The sequence below is a fragment of the Plecotus auritus genome (assembly GCF_963455305.1).
Source record: "Plecotus auritus genome assembly, chromosome: 4".
NCBI lineage: Eukaryota > Metazoa > Chordata > Mammalia > Chiroptera > Vespertilionidae > Plecotus > Plecotus auritus.
This window is the reverse complement of record NC_137775.1, coordinates 32,945,881-32,972,207: the sequence shown is the minus strand read 5'-3', so window position 1 is coordinate 32,972,207 and position 26,327 is coordinate 32,945,881. Positions and strand designations below refer to the sequence as shown.

The window sequence follows — 26,327 nt, the reverse complement described above, 5'->3', positions numbered from 1 at the left end:
CTTTAACATATATTTTTATTGACTTCAGAGAGGGAGAGAGAGATAGAAACATCAATGATGAGAGAGAATAACTGATCAGCTGGCTCCTGCACTGGGGATCAAGCCCACAACCCAGGCATCCTGGTCCTTAGATTGACACTCAACCACTGAGCCATGCCATCCAGGCCATTCTCTCCTTCTTGATTAATGAGTTCCTACGTGGACTCAAGCCCAACCAAAAGAAAGAGCAAACTTCTCAATCTCTCATGGAGCTATGGCACTGTGACAAAACTCTTATCAATGAGATATGAGGATAGTGATGGATGTGTAGAACTTCCATGGACTGCTCTTAAAGGGAAAAGGTCCTTACTTGTCTTCTTTTTTCTTTCCCCAACTGGACATAGATGGGATAGTGATCCCCCTTGAACTTTGCAGATGAGCACAATATCTGAGAGAATGACTGAACAGCAACGAGAAGGAACTTGAATTTCTAGAAGACCTCACAGAGTACATCTGCCCTTGTAGCTTTGCAGTGCCTACCTCCAGATTGTTAGTTTCATTTTATTGTAGTAATCAAACTGATACTCTAACTGGATAAGGCAAAACCAGTATTTTTCATTACCAATTTTTATGAGGAAATATTGATAACCGGTTTGCCTAAGATACTTTGTCCCTGATTAGTGACTTTCTTCAAAGACAGTATTAGAGTGAAATATTTTATTGATTTAACCCCAGCATCTATAACTCATTTTATATGTCAACTACCATGATTCATTTTGGTTCAGGAAAAAAACAAACTTATATGCAAATCTGTGATGCTAAAAATGTGTGCTCCAATTAGCAAAGCTAAGAAAAAGTTTTTCTGAGAATGGATCCTACATGGATGAGCTAATAGTCAAAAGTTTAAAGCACATTTATGTAGTTTTGCCAAGTATTTTCTTTAAAGAGCAAGAAAAATGGGCAAGTAATCATTACCATCAGAGTTTTGCCTGTTCTTCCGATAAGATATTCAAATGAATGATTTTTTTAAACTATATTTTAAATTCAGATAATGTTGCATGTACAGCTGTAACTGACTTAGGGAGAACTGAGGAATGAAATTAGGTAATTTCTTGCAATCAAGACAAATTCAAAAGAGGAAAAGTTTCATCCACCTGTTGTTTGGCAATTCTACTAAAGAGAACGCTAGGAGACATATTTCAGAAAGAAACAATTTCTTAGAGGACAAAAATCACTCTAGCAATCAACCTTCTGGTCTTTTCTGCTTATTAATAAAATAAATCTGTTTTCAAACCCTAGGTGGTAAAACTTATATGGTTCACCACAAAAGAATTTTAAAGTATATCCTGTGAAAATGAGATGTGAGTGAAAAGTTAACAGTAACAAAGCAAACTAGTAATTTTTCATATGTACAATCAGTTTACTTTCAATGAAATGAGAACTTTTTAGCTAAGGTATGGAAATTCTTGATAAAGCTCTTCACAACTTTTTATAACTAAAACATCTACACTTTCTCAATCACTTTCCTTTTTAATTATCTCTTTGCTTATTTTATTTCCCTATAAATTACATTACTCTGTTCCAAAAATAATCTTTTATTTACTCTTACTAACTATATTCTAACTATATTTTTTCCTCCCACTTTTATTTTAAAATTTCTCAAAAATGGCTACAAATTGATAATTATTGTCAATCATCCTGACCCAATATTTATTGGCCTCCTCTTTTCACTAGAGTCAGACATTTAGTCCACAGTACATTTGAAAAGAAGGGACAAGGAGACAAAACTACTCAACTTGCTCATGGTTTAGGAGAAGGGAGAAATTAACTGCTTGAGCTAAAATAATATTTTGAGTCAACCTATGAATTTCTAATATTCTGCTGTTATTTCAATTTGTACCAATATTTTTCCCCCAGAAGTCAGTCAACAAAAATATATTAAATAGTTATAACATAGTAAGTGCTGTAGATATACTGGGAATACAATGGTAATCATGACAGAGTGCACTTGTATTCAACACAGTGACAAGTTAAGGATATACATCTCCTCTTTTATCATTTGAAAACTAAGTTATTTGGAGTTTTCTTCTTGATCTTGACCATGTTCATAACTTACGGTGAGGACATAAAACATATTTTGTTTAACTATCATGAAGACTTCATTATTCAGTGCCTACAACACTTCATTTCTCACCATTACTCTTTGGAGAGTTTGTGGATTTTTGTTTTGTTTTTAAGAGGTGGCAAGTTATGTGTGAACATTTCAAGTTTCCTAGCCTCCTTCTAAGATCATTTTGTATTCACTGCAATATCTTCAAATGCATTTGTTATCCACGTGCACTACACATCTATTTGTGTATCTGAGGTGTGTTAGTGCAAATTATCCTCAGTTGATCACCCTGCCTGCCTCTCCAGCCTCAGCCTGTCTCCTTCCAGACACCCCACACCCAAGCCATGTGGAAATTGTCTTTCCAGCATGGTAGATGGGGTGCATCACTGGCTGACAAGCTGGCCTGAAAATGTGATGTTCTGAATCGTGGATATTCAGACTATCATACTAGATGGGCCAAAATTGTAATTAATCAGGACAGGGAACATTTTGGATAACCCAGTAGCAGTTAAAATTTTCTTTGGTACCAATGACAGTGCACTAAAAGATGAGAATCCCAAGCAGCACACCCCACTGGATGAGTACATGGCAAATTTAAAGAGCATGGTGCAGTACTTTAAACCCCCATACTTCTGAGAGCAGGATCCTTCTCATCATGCTGCCCACTCTCTGTGAGGCAGCTTAGGAAAAGGAGTGCCTCATGCAAGGTTGCAAGTTAAATCACCTGAACTTGGTTGTTGGTGAATACACTAGCACCTGATTATAGGTAGCCCCAGACTGTGGGACTGATATGCTTGACCTGTAGGCCCTGATGCAGGAGGGTGATCAGGACTTTTCATCTTGTCAGATGGACTACATTTATCACCAAAGGGAAATGAGTTTTTGTTCTCAGGTCTCTGGCCATTGGTAGAGAAGAAATCCTCCTTCCTGCCACTGCTGCTCCCTTACTGGCATTAGCAGAAGCAAAGCCAGAGCTGTCTTCTCAGAGATGGAGACCATTAGGCACAGAAAAGGAAGGCTGTTAATTTACGGAACAAGATAACACTCATGCATCAAAACCCCAAGATAACTGATCAAAGAATATGGCTTTATCAAGCTTAAACCTTTGCTCATGACCCTGGAACAATAAACACTGACATTTGCTACCAAGATTAATGAAAGCATTATAATTTTTCAGGGAGGCTTGGTACCTAGGTATGTTGTTTTGATATTAAATATGATTGATTGATGCAGGTGTCACCAGTGTCACAGCTACAAAGTAGATCTGGAGCAGCTTGTGGATTATAAATGGAGAAAGGGAAAAACAAAACAAATTATCCTCATCTTTTCTTGCCATTTGGAACAACATGGATAGATCTTGACAATATTATGGTAAGTGAAATAAGTCAGTCAGAAAATGCTAAGAACCATATGATTTCACTCCTATGTGGGATATAAAACTGAAACTAATGGACACAAACAGCAGTGTGGTGGTTGTCAAAGGGAAGAGGGTGAGGGGAGAAGAAGGTCCTAATATATGGTGACAGGAAAAGATTTGACTTTGGGTAGCAGACACATGGTGCAATATACAGACCTTGTAACATGGAAAACCATACCTAAAATCTATATGAACATGTTGACCAATGTCACCCCAGTGAAATTAATTTTAAAAAATTATCCTCAGTTGATGAGAAGTGAAAATAGTGTCATTCTTTTCTTGGTCTAAATGCTCCCCAGTAGATGTTTTATTATAATTTTATATTTCATAACCTATGGGTTTTAAGTGTGTCATCATGTTGAGGTTATTTCTACTTAAACCAGGATTATGTCTCTTTAGCCATTATAACTAGAGCTAATCAGAAAGTTCTACTTTTTAAATTATTGAAAGTGAGTTCTTACTCAAAAGGCAATTTTGCTTCAAGTCACATATTAGGATAGTACTCTTTTTTTTAGATCATTCTATAGCTAAAGTTCAGTTTATTAAAAGAACAACCAGGCTGCGGGTTAGAAAGAATAAACCATAAAAAGCTTGTAAAGGTCCTATGAAGAAAACCAATTTTAATAAACTTTAAATTCATGACATTGGGATGCTACAGTCCATTTTTTATATAAAAAAAGAAAAAATTGAAATTATTAAAGTTGCAAAACCCATAGGACAAAAACCAGTCAGTTCTTTCTTAAAATAGAAGAAGTAGAAAGAAACTCATCAGTTGATATCAACCCATACAATTTGTATTTCACATTTATCTCCCCAAGCGTTCTAATATATAACTTGTTTTGTGCGTGAAAGCATATATGAAAGCATATATGATATATGATGATCTCAGAATCAGTAAGGACTATTTTCCTCTTTTGCATAATCAATGAAAATAGACAAAAGCTTAATTTTGCCCTTTCATCATCAATGAAAATAAATTAATGTGTAATTAGAAAATCTGATGCCTAATATAAGCAATAACAAAATCTAATAAAGCCCTTATAGAAGTTGGTCCTATAATGTAAAAAAAAAAGTTAAAATAGAATATCTGGATAAAATAGATATGACTTAAACAAATAATACAAAATGTAAATAAACTTTTATGAAGATTTATAAAAACTCTAGAAAGATAAAAGGAATAGAGACTAGGAAAACTTAGGACTTGAGTTCTAATTCTGGGCATGCTACCCACTTGTACAAATTAAACAATGGGTACCTTGTCCTTCAATTTTCTCTCATGTAAGTGAATAAGCAGAGTGTTCAATCTATTGACACTATACTGAAACCAGCCCATTCCTTCTCCAAATGTTTAGCTGGTATCACCAAGGTCATCTCTCTGCAAGTCCAGCCCAGCCTTGTTCTGCCCTGGATAACCGGTGCATTTCTGACAGTGAGGTCTGAAATTAGTCTTACTGCCTTAGGTCTAGATTGTGGTCCCAGGGTTAGTCCTAAGAACAAATGTGCAAATGAGAGTGCTGAGTTTATTTTCTTCAACACACTCTATTTTCCCAATTTGTATAACTAATTCTCCAGTAGTCTGTAGTCTGGTACTTTACTTACTATCTGAAAATAGATTACTAAGAGCCTCCTGTCTAGGTTTGGACCAGTGTCTATTTTTTATAAAATCCTCTTCCAATGTATTATACTCAACCGTCCACTTTCATTCCTATACCTCTAGCCCAGACTAGAATCCTTCCTTGGGTGGACTGAGGGCTTTTAATTAAAATCACAAGGTTACCTCTTACTCAGCTTCACCTTGAGCAGTGTCAGTAGATGATGCTTGGAATGAAGCAGGGGAAGGTTGGTCTGGAGCAGATAGTCCCAAACATGAATGCATTAACACAACATCTGTATAGACATTTGGTATCCAAACAAGCATGACCTTTAAAAGAGAAGATTATCTTCTGGACAGCAAAAGAGACCATCAACAAAACAACAAGAAAGCCCACTGCATGGAAGAACATTTTTGCCAATGTTATCTCCGATAAGGGTTTAATCTCCAAAATTTACAGGGAACTCATACAACTTAACAAAAGGAAGATAAACAATCCAATCAAAAAATGGGCAAAGGACCTAAATAGACACTTCTCAAAAGATAACATACAGAAGGCCAAGAGACACATGAAAAGATGCTCAAAGTCACTAATCATCCGAGAGATGCAAATCAAAACAACAATGAGGTACCATCTCACACCTGTCAGAATGACTATCATCAACAAATCAACAAACTACAAGTGCTGCCAAGGATGTGGAGAAAAAGGAACCCTCATGCACTGCTGGTGGGAATGCAGGCTGGTACAGCCACTGTGGAAAACAGTATGGAGTTTCCTCAAAAAGTTAAAAATGGAACTCCCATTTGACCCAGTGATCCCACTTCTAGGAATATATCCCAAGAAATCAGATACACCAGTCAGAAAGGACATATGCACCCCTATGTTCATAGCAGCACAATTTATAATAGCTAAGATTTGGAAACAGCCTAAGTGCCCATCAGCAGATGAGTGGATTAAAAAACAGTGGTACATCTACATAGTGGAATACTATGCTGCTATAAAAAAGAAGGACCTTTTACCATTTGCAACAGCATGGATGGAACTGGAGAGCATTATGCTAAGCGAAATAAGCCAGTCGGAGAAAGATAAATATCAAATGATTTCACTCATTTGTGGAATATGATGAACAAGATAGACTGATGAACAAATGGATCCAGAGACAGAGAAGCACCGAACAGACTGTCAAACCTCAGAGGGAAGGCAGGGGTCAGCGGGGGTAGGGGGAGATGTAAGAGATCAATCAAAGGACGCATATGCATGTATATTAGCATAACCAATGGACATGGACACTGGGGCAGTGGCAGCTTGTCCTGGGGCAGTGGAAGTGGCCAGAAAGAGGTCAATGGGGGGAAAAAGGAGACATATGTAACACTTTAAACAATAAAAAAGAAACAAAAAAAGAGCAAATTATATTTTTAATATACAAAAAGTAGATAATTAGGTTCAATATCAACAAGGATTAGTCATGTTGATAGTATTTACTAAACCTCAGTATGATACAATGAGAATGGTACCTTACCTATGTGGTCTTACTCCCAAAAACATGTAACTCCAGTCAAATCATGAGAAAAAAACATCAGACAAATCCTAGTTGAATAACATTCTACAAAACTAGAGGCCCGGTGCACAAAATTCGTGCACTCAGAGGGGAGGTCCCTCAGCCCGGCCTGCACCCTCTGGCAGTCTGGGAGCTCTCGGGGGATGTCTAACTGACAGGTTAGGCCCACTCCCCACCCACTCCCTGCAGGGAGTGGGCCTAAGCCAGCAGTTGGACATCCTTAGTGCAGCTGTAGAGGTGGGAGAGGCTTCAGCCACTGCCACTGTGCTTGCCAGCTGTGAGCCGGGCTGTGGCTGAGCAGTGCTCCCCTGTGGGAGTGCAATGACCCTGAATTGAGCATCTGGGTGCAGCTCCTGAATTGAGCATCTGCCCCCTGGTGGTCAGTGTGTGTCATAGCAACCGGTCGCTTCACTGTTCGGTCAATTTGCATATTAGCCTTTTATTATATAGACTAGAGGCCCGGTGCACAAAATTCATGCACGGGGGCGGGTGGTGTCCCTCAACCCAGCCTGCACCCTCTCCAACCTGGGATCCCTATCACAATCCAGGACTGCTGGCTCCCAACTGCTCACCTGCTTGCCTTCCTGATTGCCCCTAACAACTTCTGCCTGCCAGCCTGATCACCCCCTAACCACTCCCCTGCCAGCCTGATTGATGCCTAACTGCTCCCCTGCCAGCTTGTTTGCCCCTAACTGCCTTCCACTGCAGGCCTGGTCACCCCTAACTGCTCTCCCCTGCAGGCCTAGGTCCCCCCCGCCAACTGACCTTCCCTGCAGACCCAGTCACCCCCAACTTCCCTCCTCTGCCAGCCGGGTCACCCCTAACGGCCCTCCCCAGCAGGCTTGATCTCCCCCAACTGCCCCCTTTGCAGGCCTGGTCCCTCCCAACTGCCCTCCCCTGCTGGCCATCTTGTGGTGGCCATCTTGTGTCCACAGGGGGGCAGGATCTTTGACCACATGAGGGCAGCCATCTTGTGTGTTAAAGTGATGGTCAATCTGCATATTACTATTTTATTAGATAGGATAGAGGCCTGGTGCATGGGTGGGGGCCACTGGTTTGCCCTGAAGGGTGTCCCGGATCAGGGTGGGGGTTCCCTTGGGGCATGGGGCAGCCTGGGCGAGGGGCCTGTGGTGGTTTGCAGGCCGGCCACGCCCCCCAGCTACCCAAGCAGAGGCCCTGGTATCTGGGATTTATTTATCTTCTACAATTGAAACTTTGTAGCCTGGAGTGGAGCCAAGCCTTCTGCTCGCTCCCTGGCGGCAGCCATTTCTGTTGGGACTTATGTATCTTCCATATTGAAACTTTGTAGCCTTAAGCAGAGACCAAAGCAGGCCAGGGCTGCAGAAGCTTGGCTTCCTCCATCGTCGCGGGCAACCATAGCCTCCTGCTCTCTCCAGCTCTGTGGCTGCTGCCATTTCTGTTGGGAATATTTATCTTCTATAATTGAAACTTTGTAGCATTGAGTGGAAGCCTGGGCTGGCAAGGGCAGGTGGAAAGCTTGGCTTCCTCCATCGCCAGGGAAACCCAAGCCTCCCTCCTGCTCTCTGTGGCTGCAGCCATCTTCGTTGGGTTGATTTGCATATTCCCTCTTAATTGGCTGGTGGGCGTGGCTGGTGGGTGTAGCAGAGGTATGGTCAATTTGCATATTAGTCTTTTATTAGATAGGATACCTGACTGGTACTCCTCAAAGCTGTCAAGGTCATCACATATAAAGAAAGTCTGAGAAACTGTCACAGCCTAGAGGAGCCTAAGAGACATGACAGCTAAATGTAATGTGTTATCCTAGAACAGAAAATGGATATTAGCTAAAAACTTTAAAAATATGAATAAAATATGGACTTTGGTTAATAGTAATGTATCAATATTGATTCACTAATCATAACAAAATGTGAGATACTAAATGCTGGGTAGTGGGAACTATCTGTAGTATTAACAAATTTTCTGTAAATCTGTTCTAAAAACTATTCTAAAAAGTAAAGTTTATCAAAATAATACCCAAAAGGGAAAAATTCTGTAAGCCCACTATGAAAATAAATTATCATCTATGACCTATAAATAACAATACTTATATAACTATGAGGAAATGGTTTTTCGTAGTAATTTTTCTTGGCTATAACTTTGCCTTAAAATGTATTTACAAGGCAAAAATTAGAAATGGCTAAGCTTAAATTGCAATATATATATATATATATATATATATATATATATATATATGTAAAACATTTAATGAATAAGTGAAAAAAAATCCAGTAAAGGCAAAGATCCAATATAAGTAATGATAACTGATAAAATGATGAGATTAATGTTACAAAAATGTCACTCATAAGTTATCTGCCTTAGAATAGTTGCAAATATGTCAATATTAAATTTTAATATGCTATAAAATTTCTGAAACAGAAATTTAAGAACATTACACATATAAAAAATATAGACATTGAGCTTTACAGAAAATAAAAGAGAACAAAATTTAAGAACACATTTTAATAGTATCCTAGAGGAAGGAAATGAAATTTAATTTGTGCAAACTACTTTCAGAACATATCAAGCAGAAAGAGAATCTAAAATTTTTAAGAGTAAAAAGTAACTCAGCCTATTTTATCTTATTCTATTCTAGCTGCTATGAGTTGTCAGAGAAAGGCACAGTGGGAATACTAGTACATGTCAGTTCTTGTTACTCCACTGGGTTGGGACTAGGAAATCATATGTTGGAACAATGGTCTAAAGGTCAGACACAGAAGGCTCCCTTATTTGGTTGCTTCCTGTCTTTGTGCTGCATTTGGAAATTTACAGACTTGAGCAAATACATAATGCTTCAGGAATAAAAGAAAGCTCAGATTCCATTAGTAATGTGACTAAAATTTTTGCTAACATGTATTGGCTTAATGGCATGCAGGAGAATTCTGTTCAGTATTTAAATTCCATTACCTCCATTCAAGGTTGCAGCCCTGATGGTGGATACTAGTATTGTGCTTCTTTATAGAATGGTTGCAGAACTTCCTCAAGGTCTTTTAGCATGAGTGGGGAAGCTGGAGCCAGAATTCAAGTATTTCCAACTCTTACGGCTGCTAATCAAAAACTATTCTATTAGAGCAGTTATTTGATCTAATTTAATAGTCAATTTAGAAAAATTAGTTAAAAGATATAATTATGTCTTCTAAAAATTTACTAAATCAATTAATTATTTTGGTATATAATATATACAATTTCCTTATTGCTTAGAAAACATGAAAGAACTATATTTAATTTATCTTAAAGGAAAACTAGTAGATTTTTTTTCTTTCAAATATTTTTGAGCTATTGATTCTAGAGGAGATAGAAGCAAGTGATCTAAACCAAAAACTAAGTAAGTCAGGATCTCTAAGTCTTTAATAATGACTTCTTCACCCCCATTGACAAGATAAGCCCCATGGGGAGGCATTAAAACTATAACTATTTTCTTTAATCTTCAAAATGGAGGTAAGACTATTGATCCATCAATTCTAAAAAGAGCAATAACAACATAGCATGACTTAAAACCGTGCAGACCAATAAATCTCCTAATACAGAAATCTCTTTCTGCTCCTGTTAGGTGGTTCTAAAATTTCTGATTGACTACTTCTGGTTAAAAGATCCTCACTGACTTAAGAAAAATCAATTATATTGTTGAATAGATCCTCACAATTGCCAACATTTATTGAATGTTTCTGTCTGTCAGGTACTAAACTGGCCAGATTTATTTAATGTCAAATATGTACTGAATACCTACTAAGTTCCAGACACTGTTATAGAGGTACTAGGGATTCAGCAATGAGCTAAATAGAGGCCCTAGACTTATCATGCTTCTATTTTATCATTTAATCAACAGAATACTTACAAGATGGGTATGATATTTGGTAACATTATTTGTCTTCCTTTCATAAATGTGGAAGGAGGGTTAGAGGTTTTATCAAAGCCACAAAGCTATTATAACATACTAGAGGCCCGATGCACGAGATTCGTGTAAGGGGTTCAGCCCTCACAGCCATGGCTACTTGCCTCGGCCCTCACAGCCCCAGCTTTGTCTGGAAGGTCATCTGGAAGGACGTCTGGAAGGTTGTCCGGAAGGACATCCAGAAGGATGTGCAGAAGGTCGTTCGGCTGTCCAGTCTAATTAGCATATTATGCTTTTATTATTATAGATGTGTGTGCATAAACCAAGTGTTCTAATATGTTCTGTTAAATGTAACAGTATATTTTCAAATCCCAATATAACTCATTATCTTTAGGGGATACATTAGGCATTTCTTATCCCACTAGGAGGATAAACCATTCATTTGTTAGTTTCCTTGTAATATGAAATAAAGGTTATAATAAAATAAAGTTTTCAAATAAAGATTTGAAAACTCCAGTTTGTGATATTTTTTTTAATTTCAATGAGCCAGAAGAGGGTATTTTGGATGTATGAGATAAATTCTGCATTTATTTTTATGTGTATTGTATTGTGTTACTTTTACTATTTACCATCTTGAAGAAAAACCAACTTCTATAATGTAAACCAACTTCTATAAAGTAAAATGCTTCTGTTTTTAATATACTGCTCCTAAAGGTTCTTGGATAATATAATAAATCCAACATAGAAACATCACCTATCTATATATATAAAAGGCTAACATGCAAAGTGTCACCTTGGGAGTTCGACCAGGAGACCGGGAGTTTGATTGCTCATTATGATGTGCACTGACAACCAGGGGGTGTTGTGGAATGAAGGAAGGCCCCGGCCAGCAGCCAGCAGCCAGCAGCCAGGGAAGGAAGTCCCCGGCTGGCAGCCGGAAGGCCCTGATCAGCCCTGATCGCTGGTCAGGACTAGAGACCCTATCTGTGCATGAATTTCATGCACCAGGCCTCTAGTATAGGTATATTCACACAAATAGAGACAGACTTTCCTAAAGCTTTTTTAATGGATGACATTCAGAGAAAAGTAGAGGTTATAATAAGTATCTGCTACAAATCTCAGAAAACGAAAGTGATGATGCTAGCAGAGGGTACCTATGTCTTTTAATGGTGCTATTGCAAAAGCTTCACCATGATTCCTCAATAGTTTTAAAAACAAGACCATAAAATGAATACAAGCCAAATTCTTATTTTTAAAAAAGTAAATTACAAATGCAAGTACTGTAGTTCTGTTTCTACCTCTGTAATAGATAGCCCCTAAGATCATTCGCATTCTGGTATTCAATCTCTTGTGCATTCCCCTTCCCTCATGCCAATGGACCTAGTGATATGCTTCTAATGATAAAAGCAATGAGACATTACTTCCTTGATTATATTATAAATAAACCATGACCTCTCCCTCCCTCCCTCCCCTACCTTACCTCTCTCTCTCTCTCTCTCTCTCTCTCTCTCTCTCTCTCTCCCTCCCTCTCTCCCTCCCTCCCTCCTTCCCTCCCTCCCTCCCTCCCTTTGTTCCTCTTGCTATATTGCTCTAGAGAAGTCAGATGTCATGTGGGCTATCCATATGGAAGGCCCATGTGGCAATAAGTTATCACCAGCAAGAACCTGATCTGGCAACAGCAAATTGAGTGAGTTCAAAAGCAGATTCTCCCCAAGTCCAGCCTTGAGGTAACAAGATCTCAGAGAGATGAAAACTATTTGCATTTTACAAGTCTTTCTTTGCAGAATATCTGGCTCAGCAAACACCTTTACCTCTTCAAAGAAAACTCAAGACACAAAGCCTTGGGGATGCAACTATAAGCATCTCTAAACCTGAAACATACTTAATGAACTCAAGATTATCCTTTTAAAACTATAAGCAAGCTTTATTAACTGATTTCATAACAATACTAAAATTTCTCAATAAGATGTAGTGAAATTCCCAAAATCAGTAAATTGTTTTAAGTATTTTTTTTTCAAATTATAAAATAAAGTTTCTTTAGACAGACACAGAGGTAGAAAAGGTGAGCCAGCTAGGCTGCATGAGCTCAGAAAAGGAGTTACAAAAGCAAAAGAAGGGCACTTGGAGCTTATGAAAAGAAAGGCAGAGAAGCAAAGGAGAGAGGGGAAAGCACGGGCCTACTGCAGAGAGAGAAAGAATGTGCCTAACAATTTTAATATTCTACTTTATGTTGGCAAAACATGCATGCAAGCTACTCTTCTGTACTTTGTTAATGAGGCCATTTTGCAATTCCAGCTCCCTTGAGTTTTTAGTTAGGTTTGCAATCTCCATAGGCATTGACTAGAGTGAATTTTAATTACTATATGATGTGCTTCATTTGCTAAGCGAGGAAGAGAAATATACCTGTTTATCTCTTTGTTAGAGATGAATGTCAAACCCAGAAGCCCTTTAGGTCATACTCCCTAGTTACTGATTCACTTAAATGAGGGCATGAGTAAATTTTGAGGCCAATCTTTGGTTTGTTCTGACCTTAGGAGGTGAAAGAATTGAGAAGGAGAGTAAAAGTAAATAACCTCTCTCAATGATTGATTTACCCAGGGTTTTAGCTATAATCTGTGAAAGGCTGACAATTACACTAGAGAAATAAAGTTAAGAATTTCCATTTATAATAGCATCAAAAAATAAAATAATTAAAAATAAATTTAACAAAACAATTGCAATGCATGTGCACCAAAAACATTATTCACAGATATTAAGGAAGATTTAAATGGACAGACATCCCATGTTTATGGACTGAAATATTTCATATCGTTAAATAGCAATACTCCCTAAAAGGATCTAGAGATTAAATGCAATGCCTATCAAAACACCAACTGTCTTTTTTGGACAGAAATTTACAAGCTAATCTTGAAATTCATATGGAAATTCAAGGGATCCAAATAACCAGAACAATATAGAAAGGCAGGATGATTCAAACTTTCCTATTTCAAAAGTTACTAAAAAACTGCCATAATCACAACAGTGTGGTACTAGCATAAGGCTAGAGATTTAGATCAGTTCAAAATTGAGAGTTCAAAATTAAACCTTTACATTTATGTTCAATTGATCTCTTACAACAATGCCAAAACAGTTACTTATGAAAAAGATAGTCCTTTCAATAAATAGTGCTGGAATAATTGGATTTCTACATGAAAAGGAAAAAGTTAAGCCCTTACTTCATCCCCTATACAAAATTAAGTCAAAATGAGTGAGCAACCTAACTGTAAAAGATAAAACTATGAAACTTTTAGAAAAGAAACATGGGTGTAAATGCTCATGACCCTGGATTACACAGTTTTTTAGATATGACACCGAAAACCACAGAGTAAAATAAAAAATAAATAAATGGAATGCTAAAAATAATCAATTAAGCAAGTGGATAGGAAGTAACATCTATATATATACATAAAAAGAGGTAATATGCAAATTAGGCCAGGACGCCATAAAGGGTCACAAAAGGAGGAGGTTGCGTGCGCAGGTGAGGCCCTGAGCGGACACAGACAGGGACAGGGGGGCTGGCCCGCAGCCTCCGTGGCTGAGCGCAGGCTGGGAGAGGAGACGGCGAGCCCACTCGCAGCCTCTCGTGGGCCCTGAGAGGCAAGGGCGGGCCTGCCCACAGCCTCCCGGGCCGATTGCAGGCCCAGGGTAAAGCCTTAACAGCAAGTCCTTTCAGTATAATTGGGGCATTAGAGGCCCACAGAAGGATCATTTCCTTTTCTAAGAAATGCATAACTCTGACACACTATTTACAATTAAATAAGTTCCATGTATTTTGACATTTTACAGCTCTGGAAAGTTACATATAATGATCAGCAAAGTGAGAAGATGAAAAGAATTTTTAGGCTTTTAAAGATGTAACTAATTTCTGTCTAGAAGACACACCAATCAAAAAGTGATGGTTTTATTGTCCCTTAGGACATTAGCCAGATTGTATCTAATTTAGCAGTTTTACTTCAGCTTTCATCTTTGGCAATCTCATTTGAACAGCATTATGATCCTGCCAGTCCCTTCACTTAGTTAAACAGAACTTTTGCATCTGCTATTATGTATTTGAATAAGAATTATGTATTTAACACATGCAAAATTTTGTTTTGACACAATAAAACAAAAGATCATTTGATTCTTCCCTGGAACACAGAAAAGCACAAACTTGAATCATTGGTGTGGCTTAGGCTAATTTTCCAAATATTGTTAATAAAATTCATATAGGGATCTTCACAGAGCTAAGAATTCTCCCTTTCAGGCCTACATATTCAGCATCTCCAAGGAGGAGGCCTGTTATTCTGTGTTTTGTTTTGTTTTGTTTTGTTTTTTAATACTCACCAGAGGATATTTTTTCACTGCTTTTTAGAGAGAGTGGACCAGAGGGAGAGGGAGAGGGAGAGGAAGAGGGAGAAGGCCTCAGAGGGCCTGCTCACGGCCGAGGGCAGGCCCTTAGCCAGCAATCCCGCCTCTGCACATGAGCTGCAGAGGAAACACCTTTTCTGACCACTCATTGGCTAAGCTCCCTGTACTCTACTTGCTGTGTTCTTGGTAACTGGCCTAATAAGAATCCAAGAAGGTGATTTAGGGTTTTTCCACCTCACTCCTGGAGGAAAAAAATGAAGGTCCGCTGCTGGAGGGGCTAAGAAATGTCATATCCTGCCCTAGCCGGTTTGGCTCAGTGGATAGAGCCTTGGCCTGCCGACTGCAGGGTCCGGGTTCAATTCTGGTCAAGGGCATGTACCTAAGTTGCAGGGTCCTCCCTGGCTAGGGCCCAGGTCAGGGCTCATGCAGGAGACAACCAATCAAAGTGTCCCTTTCACATTGATGTTTCTCTCTGTCTTTCCCTCTCTCTTCTACGCTCTCTAAAAAATCAATGGAAAAATATCCTCAAGTGAGGATTAAAGAAAGAAAGAAAGAAAGAAAGAAAGAAAGAAAGAAAGAAAGAAAGAGCGAAAGAAATGTCATATCCTATGAAAGAAACATCTTGAAAATGCCTAAAAAAAGTTGTCATTTTTTTCGTGGTGAAGGGACTGGAGTCCGTGTTGATGAAAACACCTTGGTGGCTGTGGCGGACAGCAGTGGCAGCAGCAGTCGGGTGATGGGGGCAGCACCTTCCCTGATCAGCCCGGTCACCTCCTACAGAGGGAGGCTCTCTGCAGGCCTAACCTGTCAGTAGGACATCCTCTGAGGGCTCCTGGACTGTGAGAGGGGGCAGGGTGGGCTGAGGGACCCCCCACACACAAGTGCACGAATTTCGTGCACTGGGCCTCTGGTATACATAGTATATGACAGGTTATTTCAAAGGGAAAATGATAATCCTTTCAATAGTTCTGGAATAACTGGATAGTGTTAATACAAGAAAACTATATTCATTCACCCTTATCTTACAACATATATGAAAATTAACTCCAGTTATGTAATTAATCATATATAAAAAATAAAGGCAAATATTATACCAGGTGTATCAGTTAATAATGCGCATTTTTTTCAATAGATGGAGTTACACATATGTTGATATATATGCGATTTGACATGTATGCTATTTTGTTGTATTGACAACAAGATTCAAAACTTCATATGTCAAGTTTTCTCAAGGTGTTAACATCATAGATATTTTTACGCTTAAAAATGTTGAATTTCGTGCCAAAAAAAGAGCATTTGTGGGAAGTTTTAATTCATTACTTTATTTTGAAGAAAAGTGCTGCTGAAAGTTATCGTATACTTCGGGAAGCTTATGATGAACATGCTCTATCTCTAGATACTTGTGAACGCTGGTTTAAACACTTTAAGAGTGATGATTTCAAGGTGAAAGACAAAAAACATCCAGATCAACAGAAAAAGTTTGAAGACCAACAATTACAAGCATTATTGGATGAAGATGTATGTCAAAATCAAAAACAACTTGCAGAAAGATTAAACGTTGCTCAGAAAACAATTTCCAATCATTTACAAGCAATGGGAAAGATTTTAAAGGAAGGAAAATGGGTGCCACATCAACTGAACGAAAGACGAATGGAAAACTGAAAAGTCATCAGTAAAATGTTGCTTCAACGACATGAAAGAAAGTCTTTTTTGCAATGAATTGTGACTGGCAATGAAAAGTGCATTTATTTTGAGAATCCCAAAGGCACAAAATCATGGGTTGATCCAGGTCAACCATCAACATCAACTGCAAGGACAAATCGCTTCGGAAATAAGACAATGCTCTGCGTTTGGTGGGATCAGGAAGGTGTGGTGTATTATGAGCTTCTAAAATCAGGTGAAACCAGTAATACTGATTGCTACCAACAACAAATAATCAATTTGAACCACGCTTTGATCGTAAAATGACCAGAATGGGCCAGAAGACATGGCAAAGTAATTTTGCTTCAGGATAATGCACCATCACACACTTCAAAACCAGTTAAAGACACATTAAAAGGTTTTGCCTGGGGAAATATTAACCCACCCACTGTATTCACCAGACCTTCCTCCTTCAGATTACCACTTGTTCCAATTGATGGCACATGCACTTTCTGAGCAGCACTTCAAAACATACAAAGAAGTGGAAAACTGGGTCTCTGAATGGTTTGTTTCAAAACAAGAAAAGTTTTATTGGGACGGTATTCACAAATTACCTGAAAGATGGGGGAAATGTGTAGCTAGCGATGGATATTACTTTGAATAAAGCACTTTTGATGTTTCTCTTAAAATTATTGTGTTTTCTTTGATTACAAAATCCACACTATAAACCGGTACACTAGTAAAACTTCTGCAGAAATGTTTATGCCCTTGGAGTGGATACAGCTATCTTTGATAGAACACAAAGAGTATAAACTATAAAATAAAAAAATATTGATAACTGGACTTTTGAAGTTTAAAACATTGCATCTTCTAAAAATACTATGAACAAAATTGAACCTTGAGAGAAGAAATATATGGATACATATACAGGGGGCAAAAGTAGGTTTACAGTTGTGAGTACATGAAACGCAGAGTTTATTCTTGTATTATTTATTATTACATTGTTTATTATTATTATTATTATTATTATTATTATTATTATTAAGCTACTTTGGCCCACCCATGTATATTATAAATGATTTTTCCCCAGAATTTATAAAGAACTTTTACAACTTCATAATAAGACAAGCAACCTAATAACAAAATGTACATAGATGTGCACAAGGGATTTTACCCCCAAAAATATATTAAAGTGGCAAATAAGCACATAAAAATATTCAAGATTATTAGTCATTAGGAAAAGGCAAATTAAAAACACAAAGTGATGCCTCCAAACACCCACTAGAATAGCTAAAAGTAAAAAGACTCACAATACTATCTTGGTAAAGATGTGGAGGAATTAAAACTCACATACACTGCTGGTGCTACTGCAAAACTATATAGTCACTTTGAAAAATAGTCCAGCAGATTCTTATAAAGTTTAACTTACAATGTTAAATAGACAACTACCCTGTGGTGCTTAATCTCACCTCTAGAAATTTCTTAAAGAAAATTAAATATGTGTCCATGCAAAGACTTATACATGAATGTCCATGCCATGGAATACTACTCAACAATAAAGAAGCTACTGATACATACAATAGCATAGATGTGTCTTGAAAGCATTTTTCCAATTAAAAAAAAAAAAAGAACCTCAGACATAAAAGACTACATTCTATGTGATTCTCTATGTATGAAATTCTAGAAAAGGCAAAAGTGTAATAATAACAGAAAGCAAATCACAGGTTGCCTATGGCCAGGGGTTGGAGAGGAGTGATTGCCAAGGGCACTAGGGAACATTATGCAATGATAGAAATGTTCTATATCATGATTTCTCTGCATCACTATATAGTTACCAAAACTTATCAAGTTGCATACTTAAAATTGGTGGATTTCAATAAGGCTGACTTAAAAGTACATACAATCTCCTTGATCCATCCCAATATTGAATTAGAATCTAAAGATGGTGAGGCCCAGGAAGCTGACATTTTTTAAAACCTCCCTAGGTTTATGATATCCTATCTAGTAAAAGAGTAATATGCAAATTGACCATCACTCCAACACACAAGATGGCTGCCCCCATGTGGTCAAAGATGGCTGCCCCCATGTGGACACAAGATGGCCACAACAAGATGGCCAGCAGGGGAGGGCCTCAGTTGGGAGGGACCAGGTCTGCAAGGGAGGGCAGTTGTGGGTGATCAGGCCAGCAGGTGAGGGCAGTTGGGAGGGACCAGGTCTGCAAGGGAGGGCAGTTGTGGGCGATCAGGCCAGCAGGTGAGGGCAGTTGGGAGGGACCAGGCCTGCAAGGGAGGGCAGTTGGGGGCTATCAAGCCTGCAGGGGAGGGCATTTAGGGGTAACCAGGCCAGCAGAGGAGGGAAGTTGGGGGCAACGGGGCCTGCAGGGAAGGGCAGTTGGGGGGGATCCAGGCCTGAAGGGGAGAGCAGCTGGGGGGGACCAGGCCTGCAGGGGAGGGCAGTTAGGGGTGACCAGGCCTGCAGGGGAGGGCAGTTAGGGGCTATCAGGCTGGTAGGGGAACAGTTAGGCATCAATCAGGCTGGCAGGGGAGTGGTTAGGGGGTGACCAGACTGGCAGGCAGAAGCAGTTAGAGGCAATCAGGAAGGTAGGCAGGCCAGCAGTTGGGAGCCAGCAGTCCTGGATTGTGAGAGGGATGTCCGATTGCCCGTTTAGGCCCAATCCTACCAAGATCCGGCCTAAATGGGCAGTCAGACATCCCTCGAGGGGTCCCAGATTGGAGGGGGTGCAGGCTGGGCTGAGGAACCCCCCGTGCATGAATTTTGTGCACTGGGCCTCTAGTAGGCAGATAAGCAGCTATGAAGCAACTCAGCCATCAGCCCCCAATCCTGGCAATAGCAAGATATAGGGGTTGATCAACCCTGGGCAACCTTAGACTCAGAGATGACTGAAGCTAAACCTGTCAGAGGTTTAACGCTTCCCACACTGCACCTCGATTTATCTAAAAAGTGGGACATGACTATGTTTTCAGAGGGCAGGTCGATAGCCCAGACTGGGCATCAGGAGAAGACAGAAAGCATAGTTGCAAATAGTATTTATTACTGTTACTGCTGCTGTTATTACTATTGTTATTTACTAATCTCAGATGTACTTTTACTTTAAAACAAAAATCTTGAAGGTATATAAATTCCAAGAAAAAATAAATAAATAAAAAACAGAGGTAAAGTGGTGGGATGACAAGTTTTCATTTCATTTTCCCTTGCAAATCTGTCCTGTCAGCAATTCATTAAGAGTGAATGCCACCCGAGTGCAAAGCAGGGATGTAGGCGTCCCAGAGTAATGGTTCTGAAACTTAACCCATCTTTAATGCTTTAAAGGAAAAAGACCAGGAAGAAGATCCAAAGTCCCTCATCAAGAAATTCTATTGAAAGCCTGGAATGAGATTCAGAAATCTGCAATTTAAATGCCCCTCCCTGCAGCTTCTGGTGTGCAGCTTGCTTGGGAATTGACTGTCATAGGAACTATGAAAATGTATTAAGATAAATTCCCTGTTGTCCTGGATCAGTCTCAAACACAAACTGGGCTAAATCACAATGACCTCCTTTTTCATCCAAACTGAGCCAATGCAGAAGGCACCCGAAGTCCTTCTCTTCAGTGTCTCTAATACTCAAAAGGCAAGTAGAGATCATGATAGTAGAGCCTCAGTTTTCAGATGTCCGTTATTTGAAAATGGAAATATGGGTTGGTATGAAGGGTTAACCATCACTGAATTGAATGCAAACCATCTGTTACAGATATTGTATTATAGAATTATACCCCTGAAACCTATATGATTTTATTAACCAATGTCACCTCAATAAATTCAATATAAAAATAATACAAAAAAATACTTAATTTTTAAAATAATTATTATGGAAATCCTGAGCATCTCTGTGGCTAAGATCTATGCTCAGAATACCTTTTAATATCCTACAAATAATGTTTATTCTCCAGAGTACCTGAGCTAAATCTCTCTCCATCCCTAGGACACATTTCTTGTAGTTCTTTTCTAACAGTGTAAGCTTCCATAAAGCTCTCATGAACCCACCTTTGGAGCAGGAGTATTTTAAGGAAGGTATGGACTGTCAGCAGGTTAGTAAACACTTTTTGCCCTTGGGAATGTAGAGAAAAACCAGGTTATGTATCTGTAAGTTGTGAGCATCACATGTCCTAAAATAATCATCAGCTTTGTCAGACTCTTGATTATAATCCACTTTGGGGGATGTCACACTTCACTGAAACTCCACATTTACTTAATAGTACATAACCTTTGCAATTCTGCCTGAAACCTGAAAACCTTAGATATATTTACCCATTTTTTCATAATGAAAACATTGGATCTGAAATAACTAGTTTTCACTCAAAAAATAAGTGTGTGAAATATAACACCATGGTATATCATCTTATGTTTCAAGAGTAAAGAGGTTACTTTTCCAAATACGTATTCAGGTCCTAGAAGAAAAAGACCCCCAAAAAATTACATTGTAAAAACCAAGTATTTTCTTTGTTTAAAATGAAACTATAGCCTTTTTTTCCAGATAAAAGAAATTGCTCCATTCCAACCATTTGTTAAATATGTGCTTAATGCTGTTTGTTTCCACTAAAAAATCATGGTGTTAGGATTTTAATGGATCAAGTTTTAGATGCTCGGGGGGATTTCTCTGCAGTGACAGATAATGGAAAGTGTGTCTAATGGCTGAGAAGATAACAGAATTGGGAGAGATGACAGATAAAGCAGCACACACCGGTAAGGGATAGGCATTTGAAATGTAGGGACCATGTACTTATAATGGAATTTGCCAGGATATAGTCGGGAGAGGAAATAAAATAGAAAGATATTGACCTAATTATCTTTATGGGATGTTTATTTTGTACAGTGGAGACATTAGAAGATGTAGCAATTTTATCTAATAAAAGAGTAATATGCAAATTGACTGTCACTCCAACACACAAGATGGCTGCCCCCATGTGGTCAAAGATGGCCACCACAAGATGGCCAGCAGGGGAGGGCAGTTGGGAGGGACCAGGTCTGCAGGGGAGGGCAGTTGGGAGGGACCAGGTCTGCAAGGGAGGGCAGTTGTGGGAGATCAGGCCAGCAGGGGAGGGCAGTTGGGAGGGAACAGGCCTGCAAGGGAAGGCAGTTGGGGACGATCAAGCCTGCAGGGGAGGATAGTTAGGGGTGACCAGGCTGGCAGAGGAGGGAAGTTGGGAGTGACCGGGCCTGCAGGGAAGGGCAGTTGGGGGGGACCAGGCCTGCAGGGGAGGGTAGTTAGGGGCAAACAGGCTGGCAGGGGAGCAGTTAGGCATCAATCAGGCTGGCAGGGGAGTGGTTAGGGGGTGATCAGGCTGCCAGACAGAAGCGGTTAGGGGCAATTAGGAAGGCAGGCAGGCCAGCAGTTGGGAGCCAGCAGTCCTGGATTGTGAGAGGGATGTCCCAGATTGGAGAGGGGGCAGGCTGGGCTGAGGGACACACACCCCCATGCACGAATTTCGTGCACCGGGTCTCTAGTAATTCAATAAAAGGGGCTAAAAATATATATAATTAAATATGGTATAACTATTTGATAGACTTAGTATATCTATATATTTATATCTATATTATATACTTAGTATATCTAATCAAATACTCTTAACAAGGTAGAATGTAAACCTACTATAAGGATTTTCCAAGATGAAGAAACCAGGGAAGAAGCTCAGGATAACGCAAACACTAGGCATAGTACTAAAGCCAGAAAGCTTTCACTCACCATCAAAGTAAACCGTGTGTTTAGGGGAGCAGAGGTCCCTACAAAGGACTGACCACTGATACTCAGCTATGGTTTAAGAAGCAAGTAGGCACTTTGTGATTAGACAAATACAACAATCTGAGAGGTTGGCAAACATTAATTTCATGTTTACAGATGAATTCTACAGGTACAGGCTGATAGAAGAGCATCAACCCTTACCACACCAGGTAAAACTTTCTGATCCTTGAATATGAAAGCCACCTACTTGAATATGAAGCCACCTGCTCTCTCTCTATGACTCTTCAATCTTTTGGACATATTTATTGAATAGTTACCATATTAAAACACTGTGCTAGGCATAATGGAAAAACAAACAAGTATGTGAAACCTGGATCCTATCATTGAGATCATAACTTGATATTTACATACCATATATATATATATACACATATATATATATATATGATGTTATAGAATAGTACTAAATTTAAATCTTATCTCCATTACTAAATTTAGGACTTTGAGGTAATTGTTGACTTCTTTATCTTTCAACCTTTCAAGGTCACTGTTAGAATGGATATATCATATTTTAATATCCTTGTTCATACCAAAACCTCGATAAATGATAGTTTTTATTATGTCTTCATACATCTAAACTATGCTCATTTTCACTTTTTTCAAATAGAAGAAGGATATATGAATTAGAACAAGTCTATCAGTGAATTATTAGAATTTTAAAAATTAAAATTTAGGACTTCAGAGAAATATTACCCATTTATTACAAATTGGCTTCTATATAAATAGAATTCCATAGATGTAGACTGGTGTGCAAACAGAGAATGGTATCATGGATTCTCGTGTTAAAATTAAAAATAAAGAGCTTGAAAAGAATGGCCTTTTACTGAGTTATCATATAAAACATTTATTACTAGTAGAGAACTAAAATGGATTCAAAGAAATAGAGAATAATTAGAAATATAAAATAGTTTTCTTGCAGAGATAATTCAGTTGATTTTCCCAAAGACAATAACAATAAAATAAATCTCCAGAAGAAAGGGAAAACTGAAGGGAAAGTAAGGGTAATAACCTCTCTTAAACTAAATAATAAACTTAGCACACAGTATAACTTAGTGATTAAGAGCATGGATTCTGAAGTCAAATTGCCCAGATTCAAATCCCAGCTCTGGCACTGCATTTCTTTGTGGCAAGTTCTTTACATCTCTATGCATCAATGTGAGAAAAATATTAGTAACTATGTCATTATATTGTTTTGGTAAGTAAACAGTTAACATATAAAAAGTGCTTAGAATAGTGCCTGGCATATGGTAAGTCCTATCATCATCACAGTCATCATTGCCATCATTATTAAAATTATAAATATATATATATATATATATATATATATATATATATATGGTGAGCACAATTTTAAGAAGCATCACAAAAGAGGCAATTTCATAGAGCCAAGAAGGAATGTTCTTTTGCATGATTATTAACTTGACTGCAGTTAGTTAACTTACTTGATGACAATACCATGCCAATTTGTCTAAAATCAAAGGTTTAATTTTCCTGTGAGTCTGTTGGCTACATTCCATGACCTCAGATTAACACACTAGCACTGTATTCAATGAATTTTTCTGATTTTAACAAGGTGACTAGTGAGAAATGTAAATTCATAAATAATTTTACCAAAAAATCAATCTGTAGTTACATTCCCATTGATCATAGTTTGGTCATATAGTCTTTATATATTATAAATTCTAGTACTGGAAAAGTACTTAAAGATAATCTGGATCCATATCATTAATTTTTGTGAAAAATAAATAGCCTTGCTTGGCCAGTGTGGCTCAGTTGGTTGAGCACTGCCCCATGCACCAAGAGGATGCTGGTCCAATTTCCTATCAGGGCACATGCCTGGGTTTCAGGTTCAATCCCCAGTAGGGGGCATGCAGGAGGCAGCTGATAGATGTTTCTCTTTCATTGATGTTTCTATCTCTCTCTCCTTCTCCCTTATTCTCTCTCTAAAAATCACTAAAAACATATAAAAAATAGACTTAGAGACAAAATGTGACTTCACAAGATCACTTTGAAGAAAGAGCAAAAACCCTTAGCCCGTGTTTTGTTGAGTTTTGTTTCATTTTTCAAATATCCTACATTCATTACATATAGAATGCTTTTGTTATCTCTGAGAAATTCCTATTTAAAAATATATTTCTGTAGTTATAGTTTATTATTCTATTATAAAGAACTCAGTCCCAATGACAGAATGTGGGACTTCGTTATGATAAAAATGGGAAGCTATGGTATGGTAGTGAGTGTGTAAGGTAAAGATTAACATTAACTGACTTAATTTTTTTAAAAGATCACCTTGCCTTAAAAAATAGATGGTGAGGAGAAACAAGGATTACTTAGGAAATTGTTTCAATAACCCGCATGAGAGGTGACGGTGCTTGGACCAGAATGATAGCAACAAGAGTGGCAATAAGTTGTTGAAGTCTGGATATGTTTTGATGGTAACATCAACAACATTTCCTTCTATTTTGGATGTGAAATGTGAGAGGGAAGAAGCGTCAAGAAGACAAGAAAATATGAATCTTCATTCAGAAAGACCTAATTTTTTTTAATTAAATGTCTCTTGTAATCATCACCATGATTTACTTATCTTTACCTCTTTGAAAAAAGGTTCATCACCATCTACACAATACACTCTTGTGAATCTGGAAGCAGCCAGAATTATTCATTGTATCATCAAAGAACCTAAACAAGGGCTCCTGGCCTCAAAGGAGTTTATCATTTGGTAAACAAAACCCCCTTTAAATAAGAGGGAGATATATTTGGACAGCATTATAAATGTAGCTCGAAATTGCAACTTGGTGTTAAATCAGAATGCTCTGGACATGTCTGCTGAAATGAGGTAACCACACCCACCAACTGTCCACTGAAATGAGGGACAGAGGAGCAGTTAAGAGTAAAATTCATCTTCACAAGAAGTGGAGAATCAAGCATCTGAAGGGAAGGCTACTTCTAGGTATGGTGTAGTGTTACCACTTGCTTTGTCCCCTGCTCAGCTCCCTATGGACTCATATCTCTCCCAGGGAAGAAATAGAGCTGTGAACAAAGAATGAAGAAAAAGCTGTTTCCCCACCAAATCCTCTTGGATATGATAGTAAAAGCCAATACCACACTGAGAGACCTCATAGAATGTAGCCCAGAAAGTCACCGAGAGTAGCATAACTTTGGTATCTCAAAGGCTCCATCCAGGGGTCCTCAAACTACAGCCAGCGGGCCACATGCAGCCCACCAAGGACATTTATCCAGCCCACCGGGTGCCGCTGCCTGTCCTGCTTAGCAGCCGACTCATCCTGGGCCCGCAGTGCACATAGGAATTTGTTCATAGTTTTTTTTTTTTAAACTATAGTCCGGCCCTCCAACGGTCTGAGGGACAGTGAACTGGCCCCCTGTTTAAAAAGTTTGAGGACCCCTGCTCCATACATTGTTGGTGGTAACCATTGGTGCAGGGAGCAATGTCCTCAGAAACTCAGACATTCATTGTGCTGGTGCTTCCCCAGGATATGTCAGTACAACCCAGCAGAGGTGGGGCAGAAAACCAAAAGAGGAGAAAAAGAAGTAGATATCACATGTAGCTGACTTATTTATGAGCAAGCACACGTGAGAATCTCAGAAATACTTGCATGCGCCCAGCTGCATTGTTAGCAGGAGAGGTTAACTACATTACCATCACTGACCAGCTTTTAAAGAATAATAGGGAAATGAGTTCTTTATACTCCAATTACTCAATGCAGCATTTTGTATAATTGTATTTCACAATTAAGCAGTCTGTCTACCCTAAAGCTCACGTATTTGCTACATCTGTTCAAGATCTCTAGAACCCAGGTAGATAGCCCCTTCAGGGATATTAAAGAGAATGAATACTGCAAAACAGACTATTGTTCTTTTGAAAATGGTAAACATGAGAAATTTTTTAAAAAACAAGCACTGTTTATAAAAGCAGTCATTTTATAAAAACCATTTAAAAGGCTGACTATCTGCAGGCCATCTGTCCTGGTGTATATATA

At 38.6% G+C, this 26,327-nt stretch overlaps 1 protein-coding gene and 1 pseudogene across 4 annotated transcripts in view; one reads left to right on the top strand and one right to left on the bottom strand.

The window, feature by feature from the left end:
- The window catches only part of GRM1 (glutamate metabotropic receptor 1), a 329,346-nt gene that overhangs the window by 183,913 nt on the left and 119,106 nt on the right, over positions 1-26,327 (bottom strand). The window lies entirely within an intron of this gene.
- LOC308245911 (isoamyl acetate-hydrolyzing esterase 1 homolog) lies at positions 2,434-3,091 on the top strand (annotated as a pseudogene). Its single transcript has one exon. The product of its transcript is annotated as an isoamyl acetate-hydrolyzing esterase 1 homolog (transcript).